This window comes from Micromys minutus (assembly GCF_963924665.1).
Source record: "Micromys minutus genome assembly, chromosome: 24".
NCBI lineage: Eukaryota > Metazoa > Chordata > Mammalia > Rodentia > Muridae > Micromys > Micromys minutus.
Window position 1 is genome coordinate 12,515,771 of NC_137959.1, and position 15,676 is coordinate 12,531,446.

Genomic DNA, 15,676 nt, shown 5'->3' on the forward strand with positions numbered 1-15,676 from the left:
CAGCTGGCCAGCTGCTGGAGGGGAGGAGTGATGGTGGGCCGGAAGTAAGTGGACATACGGACACAGAGGACACACAGCCGAGTGGTGGCAGAGCACCCAAGGGAAGTGTCTTTTTCTGCAGTGACACCTGCCCAAGCCTGACTGGATGTAGTAAACCCTCACCAGAGGTGCAGCTTTCAGCTACTTCCCTGGTGGTGGAGGAGGGGCAGCCTGTACAAAGTCACCGGAAATGACCACACAGACCACCGGTCCCACAGGCCAAAAGGAATCCAAGTCCCCTAATTCCAACCACATCTGGGAGTCAACTCCCATCAGCCCTCAGCCCCTAGCCCCCATTCCCAAGTCCCCACCAGCCTTAAGGGGGATCCCATTGGTCCTTTGGGCACAGGCAAAATTTGGCAACAGAAAATACCCTTCATTTTAATAACCCCACCATATTCATGGATGGGGACTGATGAAGCTGGAAATCACTATTTCTGGTAATAGACAATACACAAGGTGTGTAAAAATCGCAGGGCTCCAAACATCAGACTCCAGTATGCAAATGAAGCAAGCTGAGGGCAGAAAGGAAGACCCGAGGTACCCAGCCAGCATCCCTAAGGACTTATCCTCTTTGTTTCCAACCCTGGCTTTATCCTGCTCACCCAAAAGCCCAGGTGGTAGACATAAAGATGGACTGGACCACCAGAAACCAGAGCCCTGGGCCAGTGGTCGCTCTCTCCACATAAGGGACTCTGCTCTCCAGAGACAAGAGGGACTTCTCTGGTCCTTCTAACCTCTGAGGGAAGCTAAACAAACCTCAGGGTTGGCTATTTCTGAGAAAACAAAAGTACATAGGACACAGCAAATAAAGTCAGGGAAGTCCACAAAACACAGCAGGGGCTGGACTGAGCTGGAGCGAGCAGGAAGGCGTTCGGAGGCTCAAGTTTCTCATCGAGTGGATTTAAAACTTAATAATGAATGAAACAGACCGCAGGCTGCTGCGGGCAGGGGAGAGACAAACAAAAGCCCAGATTCGGCTGCACTGACCTTGTCTTGTGACCCCAAGGAAAAAGATCAGGGCCCCTGGCCACACTGTCAGACTCTAGCCAGCCAGCTGAGCCCTCAGGGGAAAAAAAAAAAAAAAACAACTCACACAAGTTGTTCCCGACCCCCAGGAAAAAAAGGACAGAGAGCCATACACCCAGCATATACTCTCTCTCTCTCTCTCTCTCTCTCTCTCTCTCTCTCTCTCTCTCTCTCTCACACACACACACACACACACACACACACACTTCACACAATGCTGACTACAACCCTACTCACCTATGTAAGCACATGTACTCACCATACCTTACACCTAGCTCACCAAACACACGCCTATAATGTTCACACAATTACACACAAGCACCTCCAACACTAGTTCACAGGCAGAATCACCTTTGCTGTGTTACATGTCTGTATACCATACCAGAGTCACACAACATTCACATTATGAATGCTGTACAACTATGTCTAGACACACATACTACATCATCACAGACCCAGGGTCCCCCTGGAAGGTTCTCTGTAGCTCTGCTGCTGTTTCTGCCCCCCCCCCCCCACAGCAAGCTTACTTAAGGGTAAGAGCTAGAGTCCCTTATAACTAGCACTGGGCAGGCTCCAGTGTCCACCCCCAACCCCTGCCTCCAAAGCATAAGAGTTACCCCAGCAAGCACCACAGGTCCAGCTCCGCCTGACGGAGAGTACTCTCCAAAGCTCTGTATCTTCCGGCAGCCTCCTCAGCTCGAAAGCTCAGCACCCCTAGGAACGCCCTCCTGGAGTGAGGGCACCTTCTCTCCTGGGGGCCTCACGTTACAGGCCCTTTGGCCGGGAAGGACGCAGCCGCTACCAGCTTCCTAGATTAGGCGCAGCGGGAGGTGCCTTATCCCTTGCCTATTAATTCCCAGCCTTTGCCAGCTGGGCTCTGAGGGGCACAGACAAAGGGACCCAGGGGAAGAGAGACTTGCCTGGCCTCTGCCCACTGGTCTGGCTCAACTAGCTTTAGGTTATTTTGATATCATAGCTCAGAAATACTCAAAGTACCACATTCAGAAATGCTCAAACTCCCGTGTGCCAGGCCCCTACGAAGTGCTTCCTCATCGTCTCTGGGGAGGTGAGAGCCTGGGCAATTCACTCTACATATGGAGAAACTGAGGTGAATCCAAGAAACGGAATCCTGACAAAATGTGAGCCGCCAGTGACTGGGCTAACACCAGGACCCTTCACTTTCATAGCCTGGCTTCCTTTAGTGGCAGGCAACTGAACCAACATTGTCACAGGTAAGGAGAGGCCACACGCTCACAGCCACCACAGCATACGACATGCTCTCTCTTTACTCCTCCCTCAAGAGGTAGGCAGGAATCATTCAGGGTATATATTTCAGGGAGAGGCCACCAATGCTGAGAAAAGCCCCCTAAATGGCCAATGGGTGGAGAAAATGAACCACCAGGAAGGTAAAACCAGGAAAGCACTATGCCCCTGGGACAAGCCTGAACTAGCCTGTTTTACTAAAGTCCTTGGTTCTCATTTATTTGTTTGTTTGTTTATTTATTATATAAGTACACTTTAGCTGTCTTCAGACACACCAGAAGAGGGCATCAGATCCCATTACAGATGGTCGTAAGCCACCATGTGGTTGCTGGGATTTGAACTCAGGACCTCGGGAAGAGCATTCGGTGCTCTTAACTGCTGGGCCATCTCTCCAGTCCAAGTCCTTGGTTCTTAAACCTTCATGCCAACTGATGATCGGAGCCTTCCAAGCTCCCCCAATTCAACCATACCATGGGTTTTCCCAGCTTCTGAGACTCACTAAGAAGAACCACCGTGAGAGACAGTTGAAGAAATTCATATGAAACCCACTATAGTTCTGCTGGTGTGTATCCACAGACAGGATCCACTCGGGACCGCCTGGGGTGGAGGTGGATACACATTGGTCAAGCGAAGTCTGCTGAGAAAATGAACACGGACTTAGCCATAACCACAAAGGACCACAAGGTTCTGAGGGCTGAACTGTATCCTGAAGTAAGTGAGTGTTACAGCGTGCAAATTACACTTCCATAGAGCTGGTAAACAAAAGCAGTATTTTGCCAATGACAATAATTAATTCTAATTAGTTGCACTAGCACTAATTTTAGCAGCTGCATTCGTCATTCATGTCCCACACGCCAGCATTATACATGTCTGTTATTTCAATGACTCCTCCAGTCTTCACAACGTCCATGTCTGGCGGTCTCCGGGAGCATCCCGTGTTTGAGATGGAGATGCTGAGGCTCCAAAGCGTGAGCAACCCGTTCACCACGAAAAGTCAGATGCTTCACGAGGCTGGTCCCCAAATCTCCTAATCTTGCAGTGTCCCACCCTGGTTTAACATAAGCCATTCACCACCTCCACAAAGGGAATCACGACCTGCCCAGTTGTGCCAAGGTACCGAAAGTTCATTGCGGGGTTGGCTGCTTGGCTTTATTTTCGGCAAACAAGTTTCAAAACTAAAGGGAAGTATATTATTCTCCATCAACAAACCAAGCAACTGCTGAGACTGTAATCATCTGAATTTAAATGAAAATAAGGCTCCTTAAAGTGAAAAGGCTCAATCAAGGAAAAGGGGCATGTTGACATATGAAGTCCCAAACTGGCCGCCCTGCTTACAGCCTGTTATTCCAAATCACTTGGCCCAGAGGCTCTCCTCCCACCTGCTCCAAGTACATTTTGCACTGGGGGCATCCAGCCAAGAGTACCAGGAGAAAACTAGAGAGACGAGCAGTGACCAAGGCCCCACTGGATACACAGGGGCATCGGCAGAGAAAGGGGAGACCCCAGCTCCTCACAGTTAAGAAACACCCCTCAAACATGGCTAGCACTTTCCACACACAAGTGTGACCACCCATGAACAAGCACAACCACACATCTTCTGGCTGGAGTGCAGAAAGGGAAGGGAGGAGTGTGGAAACAGAGTGAAGGGGACCTCAAGGTCCCTCTCCATGAGAACATTCCAGGGTTCGGCAACAAAAAGGTTCAGTTCAAGGAAAGGTACAATTGCCCAGCTATACAAACATCTACAAATGAGGCTTTTCTGTGTTCCAAGCGAGCATTCTTCTAGGGCTTCCCATGCCTTAATTTAGTCCTCAACAGTTCAAATGAGCTACACGTATTAGTTAGTACTTCATTTCTATTTACTGAAGGACGCACAGAAAAACTTGACTTGCCCAGTGCAACCCAGCTGCCAGGCAGTAGAGCCAGAAAACAAACCAACTTAATCCTATTCAATTGGTGGCTTCATCCACAATGCCAAGATGGGAGATATTGTGACAAATGCCAGCCCTTCAGCTGTTCCCTCTTTTAGAATAAGCACGGTCAAAGAACTATAACAAAATGAGGAGAAAAATTACTTTGAAAATGGAGATTAAATTCATTTTAAAATGACTAATCCAGCAATGAAGCCTAGAAGGGAATGGTTTCTAGGAGACTTCTGCTGTCTGTTGGAAGAAACACACACACACGCACCATAAAAAATAAGGGAATTTTGATGAAAATTCAATCAAGTTCCCCCCCACAAAAGAAGATTAACTGGGCTTTTGAATATATCTGCAATATAAGCAAGTGAATCCCAGGTGGGATGTGACCAGAGCAAGTGCAACAGGCCAAGGCTGCAACAAATGTACCTGACACTTGCTGGTAGCATGGAGCAGCCACCGGGGAAGGCAGGGGGCAAGGTTCATAACTCCTCCCATCAGAAAACATCAGGGAGCTGCTACAGAGGTTGCTAGGACCCAGGAGGGAGGGTGGCCAGGGCGAGGGCCCACAAGAGTAAGCCAAAAGTAACTATCCTACCGGAAAAGAAGAAAGTGACCCACCATCACCGAGATAAAGAGAGCCCCGAACACAGAACTTCAGGGAGGAATCCATGTTTCAGAAGCAAGAGGAGCATAGCTGAAATTCGGGAAATTCTGGGTCTCCAGGACAATGCAAGACTGAGAAGTTTTATCCATGTGATTAAAAAAATAAAATAAAATCAATTGGCGATGGGCAAAGGAGCGTGGGAATGGAACGGTCTCAGGACAATGAACAATTGGGGGAAAAAAGTCTCACAGGTCTCTCCTCTAAGATACGCACTATCCCTCTTCACAGAGCTGTAAGGCAGAGTCCCCCAAACCCTGCGGTCAGTACAAAGCCAAAGGGACAAGAAAAATCCTGTGCAGTGGCACTGAGGTCCCAACCAGGTCATCTCCAACCTCAGCTGATGGGCAGCCTGCCCTAGGCGCACACAAAGCTACTTGGATGTGCGGCTGTCTGCACTCCCCAAAGCAAGCAAAACCTCCACTCCCGAGCTGTAAGGCACACACAAACTGCCTTCCTCAGAGGCATCAGGACTGAAATAAGTGGCTTTCCAGGCACAAAAGGAGGCGGCACAGTGTGGGGTGTCTGGGTGTGTTCCTGCCTTCCTTCCAGGAGATCTGGGAGTCCCTGGCCCTGGTTCTCAGAAGTGGGAGTAGCTGATGCTGACTGGCTTTAAAGAAGTCACCGTGCCTTCCTGAACCAACAACAGCCCTGGACTGGACCAGCTGGGGCCCTTTCCTGGAACTGCTTCCAGTACCAGCAATACAAATCTCCCAAAAGCCTGAAGCTCCCAGCCCTAGGTGTTTTTGTGGCTTTCTTGGGTAAACTCAAAAAACATTTGTCAAGACCAAAGAAAGATATCATCTATTGATTGTTTCTGAGGTTATGTACAGTTAGCATGGGGAAGGCATAGAGATTGGAGTGCCCAGGAAGGGCCTTGTGATATCTCACTTGAAGAAGAAATGTTAGCAGCTCCGTTCCCATGGACCTAATATCTTCTATCTTGTTTTATTTGTTCACCATGACTCAATTCAAGGTCTCCTGTGTGTCACTTTTGCCCCACTTCATGGTGGCCACAGTTATGTTAAATCTGAAGGAAGCGGCTATGACATCTCAGGCAGAGTTGAACCATCCAAGGTACAGCCAAATCTGGGCAATGGTGGTGGTGGTAGCGAAGTACACTGGAGTAGGGGCTGCTGCCAAACACCCATGAAGGCAGCAAAGCAAGCTGCCTACAGAACCTAAACAGAATTAATCTCAGACCTGGTGTTAGGCAAAAGCAAAGCCCCCCCCCCCAAGTTGCTATCTTAACCCCTAGAATGTATGGCACATGTAACCTGGGGTACTGACTAGCTGACCTTAACATTCAGAGATGAACCGAGGTTATCTCGGAGAGGCCCCTGGAGTCGCTGGGAGATGCAGACATGCAGCCAGGTGCTGTACAAGGACAGCTGATCCACTGCTGCTGGGGTTGAAGACACATGAGTGGTGAAGGTGGCGACCCTATGAATGGAAACAGCTCTCTGCTGTCACCTCAGCCTTTGCCCTTCCTGCCTATCAGACTCCTGACCACCAGAGTGGTCTCTGTATTGACCACAGGTCATGTACATAGGTGACTTTGTATTGTTTTAAATTACAGTGTACATGAGGATTTGTTGCAGTGGCAATAAGAAACAGTACATCTCTGGGTGGCAGCAGTGGGGTGGCCCCAGAACAAACACATGGAGGTAGGAAAGTCATTCAGGAGCTGGACAGTAGCCATGAGCTTAAAAATGGGCCGATAGTCTTATGCAGGTTAACTGAAATACTGGTACTGATGGCCCCTAGTTCAGACTTGGGAAGAAGAAAGTAATATTTTCCTGAAAACTAAAATCACCTTTGACCAAAAAACCTAACCCGGTATAAGCCAGGGATACCAGAAACTGAAGGAGAAGGATGCTAACTACAGAGAGACAGAAGAGTATCCACCTCTGTCTGGGAGGAAGAAGCCTACAATGGGAAAACATGGGGATTTATCTAGATTTTCGAGCAGAATGTTGAAGGTGTTTCCTGCTTTCTTCTTGCAGCTTACAGTAAGAAAGAAAAAAGAGACCGAAAGCAGAACTCTTCAAATGGAACCAGGAAGCATCCTTGGGAAATTTTCTCGTTGCTAAGGACTATATGACCTTTATTTTAGGAAATTAATACTCCAGAGGAATGGCCAGGGTGTGGCTGTTCATTCCACTAGCATCTCAGGACAATCGAGAGGTCAGTGTTGATTCACACACAACACTTTTTTTAAAGACAAAGGGTGTGACTCTCAGATAGATCTCCGCCGCACAAAACAGCGTCTGGAGATTTAGGAGCACGGTCCTCAAGCCATTGCAACAGAACCCGAAGGCAGAGACAGAGTTCTCTAGAAACTGCTTCTGAAAGAGCCTCTTGTCTAAAAGAGCAATTCCCCATGAAATACACAGGATAGCCACAAGGGTCTTGAAATTTTTATACCAGCAGAAACACTGCCAGGTCAGCCCAACAGGGAGAGAGGGAGTGCAAGATAAAAGGCGTCCATCACATGCCCAAGGTCCTACCAAGAGAGCAGAAGTGCACTGCTGAAAGCATGTGTTACCTTTTGGAGATGGAAAGGATGAATCAGAGGGTGGAGCCATGTGCTATCATAGATGACGTCACTCACTACTGGACCAGGCTCAGACCTGGCACCTTATACTCATACACAAGGATTCCCTCTCTCACTGTTTTCTTCGCTCTCTTAAAGGACAGACCCAGATAAACACATCTTACAAATCCTCGACAGCTCTTGCCGTATGCTCAGTTGTTCAAGTCGACTCTGATCACAGGAGAGAGAACAGCAGTACATTCCTCTGTTCTGTGTCTCCTCCCAGTTCGAGTGTATTTCCCATTCAGGACATTTTGTTGAGCCTGCTCTATGTTCCAGGTTTCTTGGGTGCAGAAAGTACCTAGCATCCTTGGGTTTCTACACTGGTGTCTACTCAACTGCTACTTATTCACTATTATCTGTTGATGTTCTAAGACAACTTTTGGCTGATTTTTAAAAATATTCTGAAAGGAAGAGAAGAAAAGACAAGTACAGAAATAAAAAGAAGAAAGAAAAGAAAAGATCCCTTCCGTGTCAGGCAGTATGGTTTCATTTTCCTAATTCCATAGGTTGTGGTATATAGAAAGGAGAGAAGCCTGCTCACAGAATGCTCTTACCAGGAAAGGGATGCAAGCAGCTTATGAGGTCATCTGAGCAACACTCAAAGCTACCGTGGTCAACTTGCCCGCCCCCCTGAAACTGTGATTTAGAATTATGTTTTCAGCAAGGTTAGCTGCAACTACAACTTTCTCATCCCTTCCCCTGGGAGTTCAGAGTCTTTCTGGATATGATGTCATCACTGTCCCCAATGAGGCTGCAGCAAGAAAGGCGGGGACCATTCTCGAGCCTTAGGGTGAGAGTCTCTTAGGGTGGAAATGGGCATGCAGAGGTCAGCCGTCTTTGAAAGCTGGGCAGAGCACTCTCATCATCAGAGGATGGGAGCTCACCTCTGCCTCACCACACAGGTACACCTGTGTAGATCTGGGATCTTTCAATCCCTCATCAGAATGACGGCCACTACCAGGCACCCCCTTTCCCTGCCATCTCTGGGGTTGTTAGAATATCATGAAACAACAAATAGCTGTCATAAAAGACCTTAACAAGCCTTCCAAAGAGCTAGGCTTAAAGAAACAAAACACATTTAATCCCGGCACTCAGGAGACAGAGGCGGCTGGATCTCTGTGAATTAAAGGTCAGTCTGGTCTATACTGGAAGTTTGGGATAGCTAAGACTACACACTGAGACCTGTCTCAAAAGGAAGGAAGAAAGAGAAAGAAAGAAAGAAAGAAAGAAAGAAAGAAAGAAAGAAAGAAAGAAAGAAAGAAAGAAAGAAAGAAAGAAAGAAAAAGAAAGGAAGGAAGGAAGAAAGAAAAGAAAAGAAAAGAAAAGGAAAGAAAAGAAAAGAAAAGAAAAGAAAAGAAAAGAAAAGAAAAGAAACAACTGGAGGGAGACAGCTGAGCTCTGGACTAACACAGGCTTGCCCTGGACTGAGAAGTGCCATGGCTCATCAGCTGTGTGACCCTGGGCAAGCTACTGCACCTCTCTGACACTCTGGTAGGGTGAGATAACAAAACCACTGCCTTACAGGGTGGCTCGTGCGTTTGTGTTTCAAAGGCAAAAGAAAATGATGGAGGAGGGCAGAGAGATGGCTCAGTGGTTAGAGCATGCGCTGCTCCTGCAGAGGACCTGGGTTTGGTTTCCAGCATCCACATGGTGGCTCACAACCATCTGTAACTCCAGTTCCAGGGGATACTACACCCTCTTCTGGCCTCCTTGGACACCTTACACACATGTGTCATACATACATACATACATACATACATATAGACAAAACAATCAAATATGTAAAATAAAAGAAAGAAAAGGAGGCCCCAGGTAGATTAGCTATTGCCAATCAGAAACCAGCCACTGGAATGACAGCAACCCTGTCTAAAGCAACAGCATCTGTTGGTGGTGCATTTGCTTCTTTCTGCAGGCACCCTATAATGAGCTCAATGGCTGCCAAGCCTCTCAGCATCCCAGGAGAAAAGCCAGTTTCCCATCAAGCAACCGTCCCCTTTCATACTAATGGGAGGTCATGGGTGAAGAAATAAAGAGAGCCATGTGAAGCCGATGTGGCTTTTGGCCATCTGAAGCAGCAGAAATGGCGCCCTGAGCAGTAAGGCCACAGGTCACTATACCCCTTTCCACCATGCATTCTGCGGACCATGCAGTTAGTGGGCATTTGGGGAAGATCGATGCACTTCTGAATGATTTCCAAAAGTCCACCTTCACTCTTGGCTATCCCTGGAAGAGGCTGGAAAACCCTAGAGGCACACCCATGATACAGAAGAGACATGGTTCCCCTTCTGAGCAAGGATGCTTGCTTCCTGGTATGTCCATTCTAGAAAGTTCCCCACTTTGGTTCCTGTGGCCTGGACCCAGAAAGATTCCAACAGATGACCACCAGCAATTGTGCTGACCCCACGCTGGACCAACACATCCCATCCATGTGACCTTATTCAAGTTTGTTACCCTGACATAGTTCTCCAGTTAAAAGTTAGTTTTCTCCCCTGCACAGTGGGGGCATTAACAGCCTTGACTACAGTTATTCTACTGATAAATTGAGTCTTTGTGAAATGTTTACCTTAATCGGTGCTCTGTAAGGGGTGCAAGAACCCTTGTTGATGGCTCCCAATTCTCCTCAGGATGGCCTTGTAGTAGGGAAGTATTTGGTGGCTGAGAGACAATGAGGGAGATTATCTCCATGAGTCATGGTGGTTACCTAGCAAACAGGAACTGAGCAGAGGCCCACAAGGACCTGCAGATGCTGGTTTTCAAGGCAAAAGGATGGCCTGTATGGGGGTGAGATGTAGCCCTGACTTTGCAACCCCAGGACACCATCTGAAAGGAACTTTTGAGACCACCCAGCCCAACACACTCATGACTGATGTCAGAGTCAAGGTCCTGGTAGCCCTGCCACGGCTTGTACTCCATCCACTCTGTATGGCAACCCAGGAGCTGCTATTCCCAAGACCCCCAGACTCACAGAGTAAGGCAGGAGACAGCAGTATCCTTCCCAGAAACCTCCAACATGGCAAAACACACAACCTGCTGGCTGCGCCAATCCGTAGACAACTTTACTGAGCACTGACACTGTAAACACAATCTGGTTTTCATTGGACTGCAAAAATTAAATAGACAAGGGGAAAAAAAAAAAAACCAACAATACTTGTCATCTCACTCTAGAGCTGGCCTGGATCAAACTTGTTAAAGAGGAGAATCTCAATCCGTCCTGCCAGCAAGGGAGGTGGCTCCCCCGAGACTGGACACTGAGTCCAAGGATCCTTGCAAACCAGCAGTGATCTGCTTGCTTGCACAAGGAGCCAGCACCCTGTTAAGCCATCTCTGTGAGCTTCAAGAAGCCGTGCACAGGGAGCCCCGCTGACTAGAAAAAAAACAGCGTGCTTTCAGCTTGAATCACTGTTTTTCTTCACTCCCTTCGGAGATCGGCAGAGCCCACATTCGGCCACGTTCATGGACCTGGGACTGTAGACAGCTGCGCTCTAATTACATGTAAAGTGTACCAAAACATCCCTTTTATCACAGACTGGAAATCTGTTAGCATCTGTCTCTCCTTTGTTTCTTCCACAAGATACAAGCTTGTTTCTACATTTTTCTCACCTGTAGCGGTGATTAAAATTCATTATAAATGAAAGGAGTGAACAGAGAAACAAGTTCCTCTGTGTACCGTTCTAAACTCAAATTAGAAACAGCTGTTTGCTAATTCATGCAGCGATGTTTTGTCGTGCTCTGTGAATCAATAATAACTCACCCTATTGCTGCAGAAAAATTTTGGATAATCCATATATTTAACGCGGCATTGGGTTCTCCAGACACAGAAGCTCTTAGCAAAGCAGTCAGGCAGGAGGGGACTTAGATTGGCACTCTGGAGACAGCTCCCGTACCCCAATCCCAATAATCTTAAATTCAGAGACATCTGGTGTCTCTCTCCCCCAGAAGGAACCTCCAAAATGGTCTTACTCCCTTACTTTTCTGGAATTACAGAAAGAGAGAGAGAAAGAAAGAAAGAGGGAGGGAGGGAGGGAGGAAGGGAGGGAAGAAAGAGAAAGGAGGGAAGGAGGGATGAAAAGAAAGAGGGAAGGAAGAGAAGAAGGAAGGAAGGAAAGAAGAGAGAAAGGAATGAAATTTCAATTCTGATTAAACATCAGCCACATACTTTCTCCAGCCGCTGGAGGGAAGAGAAAAATTAAAAGTCTAATTGGTACCCAAAACAATTTAAAACGGTTATGTATAGGTGAAGCTTTCCACGAGGAAACAAGCCTATGGTTGAGATTAGGCATGTTTGCATAGCGTTCTCCCATGCACGAGTCTGAGCAACAGAAGGAAGAATGGCTGTCCGGAAGCCCAGGGAAGCTGTGGGAGGCTTGTGGGTATGCCCTGCATCAGCTCCTGGGACAAACTTTTTTTTTTTTTCACCTCAGCTGTGCCCCCTGAGGTGATGTAGGGAGCAGATGTTCTTTCTCCTCCTTAGAGAACAGAGTGGCTAAGCTTCTGGAGGCCTCTGCTGCTCCCTGACTTACCACCCTGCTCTGTCTTGGCTAACACAAGCTGTTCTTCAAGACACTGCCTCCAGGAAGCCCTCCTCAATGGCATCTGCCATCGATCGGCATCTCCCATTAGCTTCAATAAGCTGACTGTCTGTATAAGGATGCTTGAAGTACCCCTGTGTCCCTTGCACACTTTAGAGTTTGGAGCACGGTTACACTGACCCCTCTCTGACCGGCATACTACCATGGTCTTCCTGAGTAAGCTTCACAGTGTGAATCTTTACTGCCATCCTGGGCAATGACCACTTTCTCTATGGACCTAGTTTAGAGTTTAGAAATGTAGTACTCAGAAAGGGCCATGACCTGATTCCACGGCACTTGATGACAATGACCGCCACTGTATGCACCTTAGCTGAGACTGTCCCAGTTCTGCTGCAGCTTCTGTGTCCACCAAGGATGCCCCCTACTGGCTGTGTACCCAACCTGCTGCTCAGAGTCCAGCTCTACAACCACCCCAGCATCCCAAAGGTCCCCTGTGTGAATCTTCACATTCACTTGAATCTTCAGAGGATAGAGCGGTCCAATGTCCCCGGGCTCACCAGAACCCAGACCCTGGTGCGTTTCAACTGGAAAGCTGGACAGAGCTTCCCCTAGGGAAATCCATGTTACCAGACAGTGCCAACCACAGACAGGATCAGGCAAGCACAGAAAGGCATTTTGAGAGGCAGGAAGTTCTTAAATTGAAATATGAAGACCTGGTAGATTCGTCATAGGCTTTCTCCAAAACATGGGGGTTACCTGGCCTGTGATGACAGGAGAGGGTGTCAAGATGCTCTTAGTGACACTGGTACAGCTTAAGTGATGGCTCTTCAGCTCCCTTTGCCATCTTGGGGAAAGGCCAAAAACAATATTACTCCATTTGACTTCCTCTGATGGAAGAAGACTGGACTCAGCCCGCGCTTTCTCTATACAGCTATAGAATCATAGGATCTCTTTGAATTTGTCTGTTATGTACTTTGTTAGTTTCAAGGCAGGGTCTCACTGTGTAGCTCTGGCTGTCTTAGAACTCACTATGTAGACCAGGCTAGCCTCAAATTTAGAAATCCACCTGCCTCAACCTCCTGAGATTTAAAGACAGGAGGGTACTACTGTGCAGGAATGTTTTTCATTTACTTTCAAGTTCCCCATCAGTTTAGAGCCACCGGTGCTGGCTTCTGCTTACAGAATGAAATCAGTGAATCTGTCTTAGTGTGAAAAGTGGGTGGCCCTGAAGGGAAGTACCACTTGAGTCACAGCACTGATACCAGGGTACAAAGGCTGCAAAACTCCCCGGAGAGGTGAGAATATACCCAGGGAGAATGAAGAGACTGGTGGCCTCGGGGGAGGAAAGCTGGTAAGCACACTGCTCCAAAGCTGCCCGTTGATCTGCCACAGGAGGAAGTTCAGAGGATGCAAAGGGGTTGACATCTTGAATATCAAGCTTTGAAGCCTAAAAGTACAGTTCACAGTACCGGGGAGCCATCATGACATCAGAAGAAACCAGCCAGGAGTGGGCTCCAAATGCCTCCAGTTCTGACCAACAAATGGCGGGAAGGAATCACCAGCCTGGGAGCAGACCCCACTTCCAAAAGCTCTGACTACAGGGCTCTGGGCTCAGTACAAGGCTCTTGTTGGCCAAAAGACCAAGTGTGCAAATCACTGGGCACAGCAGAAGCACCCGCACACTCTCTCAGTGGGCTTCCCCCATGGAGCCTGCATTTCCTCCCTTCTTAGAGTGAACCACCTTGTCCCCTATATGTAGTCTGAATGACCCAAAAGAAACACCTTGGACTGCAGGAAGACGTGTCCTATCAGAAGGATTGTGGCAGCCAGACAGTTCTAGAGCAGCAAGTGAACATTCGTCCCAAGTCCACCTGGCCTTTCCAGCAGAGGTTATAAACCTAAAGCCACAAATGTCACACTGGGATGCAAGGTGACCCTAGGTCCCTCCATTATTACCCAAGGCAAGCCTCCAACTCTCAAAGACACAGCCTTCATTCACCTGCCTACCTGAAGACTAGAAGCAATGACATTCTATTTATTTTGGTTGGTTTGGGGTTTTGTTTTGTTTTGTTTTGTTTTCCACATAGAACCTCACTATATAACCCTGACTGACATGGACAAAGCTGGTCTTGAAGTCAGAGAAAGCCACTTGCCTCAGACTCCTGAGTGCTAGGATTGAAGTCGTGCCACTATGCTCAGCTAGGCCTTGAACGTCTGATCCCCCTGCCTCTACCTCTCAATTGCTAAGACTACAAACCTCTGTAAATCAGAGGCTGTGACTCCCAGTCTGCACCGATGTATAGAATGCACCTATATAGAAGAGATGGAAGAACTATGCTTCCTGCCTCCAGCCCCACAGAACTCCTTCCTAGCAGCCCTCCACTGCAGATCTCTGAGCTCACAGAAGGTGCCAGAGAGAGGTCACAAGCAGGGCGTAGTGAAGGGATTACACAAGCTCCGGTCCCTGCAACACTACACTCCAAAAGGAAGGCAGGAATGGCAATTGTCACCACCACACTGTCCTCTCCAGGTCAGGCCATCCTCAGAATACAGCACATTGGACTCCTGCCTGTGCCTCTCACCCAGTTCATTCCAGCATTTTCTGAGCGCCACAGGTATAGGGAAACCCTGGATCAGCGAATCCCAACTGTGCCCCAAACAGGCTTGCCTCTCCCCTTGCCTCTGAGGCACACCCTTGCCTTGGGCTCCAGGCTCAGAGAGCCTATCCAAAGTGTGTGCCTGAGGTGGCCTGGTGTGCATTGTGGGGGACTGTGTTGGTGTGTGGGTGTTGGGGGTGTGGAGAGCCGTCACTTCTTGTGGTGTCTGCTCCAGCTTAGGTTTGCATGTCAGGGTCACACTAAGGGGCCATCATCTATGAGACCTGTGTCCTACAGACCAGCTGAGTCCTTTAAATTGCCACAGTGTGACAATACAAGGCCAGTCCTAAATCACAACATGGATAAAACTGATGTGTCGTTTTCATAATGCCAATTAAAATAAATGCATTGTAGTGAAAAGAAAAGGAAAGAAAGGAAGGGAGAGAGGGAGGACAAAACACAAAAACTGTGCAAGTTGCCCAAATTTGGGGGTACACATTATTACAAATGGCCTAGGGGAACCCTGTAAGACCTTCTGCCCCCACCTGTAGAACTGTTCCCTTCCCCTTCCCAAGCCACACACATGTCACACAGCCAGTGGCTTGCCTGGATTACCACCAGAATCTCAGCAAATCACTCCTGTCAGAAGCCAGAGAGAGAGGAGGTGGGCTAAGTTCAGCGTGGAAGGGGCAGGTTAAAAGAGAGATGGGGGAGCCTGGGGTTTTGGGGTGTGCTGGTGCCAGCCCCCAGCTACTCCGCAGGCTCTGTCAGCCTTTGTGCTCAGCAGAGGAATGTTCCATTTCCTCTGTATTTTCACGTTGCAGCCTCCAGAAAATCTGCCACCACGGGCTTTACTGCTGAGCTGTAAGTTTTCTGGGCTGGAAGGCTTGAAAGCTGCCCCGCCCTACCCATGTCTGCCCCAAGGAGAATGCACTGTGTGTTCCATGTTTTGCTACTTCAAATACAGAGACCATGTCCTTCTTTCACTAGACACATTTTACAGATGAGAAAACTGAGGCCGAAAGTAGGCTGTATGT

At 48.2% G+C, this 15,676-nt stretch overlaps 1 protein-coding gene across 3 annotated transcripts in view; it reads right to left on the reverse strand.

Moving 5' to 3' along the window:
• Positions 1-15,676, reverse strand: part of ZNF423 (zinc finger protein 423) — a 286,423-nt gene that overhangs the window by 117,244 nt on the left and 153,503 nt on the right. Inside the window, exon 1 of one of the 3 annotated variants that reach the window (XM_080937370.1) lies at positions 1,686-1,766. The exons of the other annotated variants lie outside the window; for them this stretch is intronic. The gene's annotated coding sequence lies outside the window, so the exon portion shown is untranslated. Of the gene's footprint in view, positions 1-1,685; positions 1,767-15,676 lie in introns of those variants that run through there. 3 annotated transcript variants of the gene reach the window in all.